Below are 2,293 nucleotides of genomic sequence, written 5' to 3' on the forward strand. Positions count from 1 at the left end.
GTGGCTTGGAGCCCATATGAAAATAATGGATTTATCTTGCTGTGATAATTTTAGAAGAAAAGATTGAATTCTTATGATGAGTGGATGTTCGGGGTACATGTTTCTCAAACTTTTTAGAGAGCTCAACGAATCTGAGATTATTACTATAGTCTTCTGAATTATTGAAAAGCAAAAATGGAGGGCTGATGCCTGAAAGTAATGACTTTAGCGCAGAAATGAACTAATTAAAAATCGAGGAGTGGCAGATGTAGCGTACAGTTATTGTTATTCAAAAATAGAAATCAAAGTAAAATTTTAACAATATTTTCCCTATTTTTAAAGTGTTCTGTTAAAACCGTGTAGAATAATTTTTTTTATTTTTTGTGATTTTGTTTTCTGTTAAAGAGTCATATTAACATAAGGTTATAGTTATCCCCCTGAAACCTATTAAAAAAATTGATAAATTTTAGTGTTTCGTTTAATTGCGTAATATGAAACTGCTATTGCTATTTCGTTTTTTGTTACTATAAAGATTCATATTAACATGAAAAAGTTGATAATAACTCCTAAAAAAAACTGTTAAATTAATGAAAAAAAAAGCACAGTAAATTCTGAATCCATTTGACACCTATATTTTTAGTATTTCGTTAAAAACGTGTAAAATAAATCTATTGTTGTTGCGATTTTGTTTTCTGTTATTATGAAGAGCAATATTAACATGGAAAAGTGGATAAAAACTACTAAAAAAATTGATAAATTAATATAAAAATATAGCTATAAATTGAAGTTACAGTAAATTCTGACTACTTCTGACACCTATATATTTTAAGTGTTTCTTTAAAAAAAAGTGTAATATGAAACTATTTCTCTAGCAATTTTGTTTTCTTGTCCTATTGACATGAAAATGCGGATAAATTCTCCTAAAAAAAATGATAAATTAATTAAAAATCACTAAAAATTGAAGTCTCAGTAAATTCCGAATACTTTTGACACCTATATTTCGATAAGTTTTTTAATGTTTCGTTAAAACCGTGTAGAATAATTTTTTTTTTCGTGATTTCGTTTTCTGTTATTATATAGAGTCCTATTAACATGAAAATGTGGATAAAAACTAAAAAAAAAAAAAATGATAAATTAATAAAAAATAACTAAATATAGAAGTCTCAGTAAATTCCGAATACTTTTGACACCTATATTTCGATATTTTTCAAGTGTTTCGTTAATGTGTAAATTAAAACTATTTTTATTATTATTTTGTTTATGTTATTATGAAAAGTCTTATTAACATGAACAAGTGAATAACAACAACGAAAAAAAATTTGGTAAATTAATAAATATTATTATTTGTTTGTTTTTACTTTTAAGTGTTTCTTTAAGAACGTGTGAAATAAAACTATTTGTGTTGTGATTTTGTTTTCTGTTATTATCATTATAATAAAATGATAAAAAAAACCCATATTTAGTGTTTCTTCAAACCGTGTGGAATAATTTTTTTATTTGTGATTTCGTTTTCTGTCATTTTGAAAAGTCCTTTTATTAAGAACAATTGAATAAAAACTCCTTAAAAAATTCATGAATTAATAAAAAAATAACTAAAAATAGAAATCTCAGTAAGTCCCGAATAATTTTAACTATATTTTCACTATTTTTAATGTATTTCGTTAAAACCGTGTAAAATAATTTATTTTGTCATTTAATTTTCTGTTAAAGAATTCTATTAACATGAACAAGGTGATGACTAAAAACAAAAAAAAAATTGATAAATTTTAGTGTTTCGTTAAAATTGCGTAATATGAAACTGTTATTGTTATTTAGTTTTTTGTTATTGTGAAGATTCATATTAACATGAAAAAGTTAATAATAACTCCTAAAAAAACTGTTAAATTAATAAAAAAAATAACAAAAAAAAGGCCCAGTAAATTCTGAATCCTTTTGACACCTATATTTTTTTATTGTTTCGTTAAAACCTTGTAAAATATAACTATTTCTGTTATAAATTGGTTTTCTGCTATTATGAAGGGTCCAATTAACATGAAAATGTGGATAATAACTCCTAAAAAACTGATAAATTGATTAAAAAAAAAAAAAAAAAAAAGGCACAGTAAATCTGAATCCTTTTGACGCCTATATTTTTTTATTTTTTCGTTAAAACCTTGTAAAATAAAAATATTTTTATTGTGATTTTATTTTGAAGTTGCTGTTAGCATGAACAAGAGAATAGCGACTCATAAAATCCAAATAATTTTGACAGCTAAATTTTTTAAATATTTTATTTTTTATATTTTGTTAAAATTTGTGAAATATAACCATTTTT

This window comes from Halyomorpha halys, unplaced genomic scaffold (assembly GCF_000696795.3).
Source record: "Halyomorpha halys isolate HHAL.00 unplaced genomic scaffold, Hhal_1.1 Scaffold92.1, whole genome shotgun sequence".
NCBI lineage: Eukaryota > Metazoa > Arthropoda > Insecta > Hemiptera > Pentatomidae > Halyomorpha > Halyomorpha halys.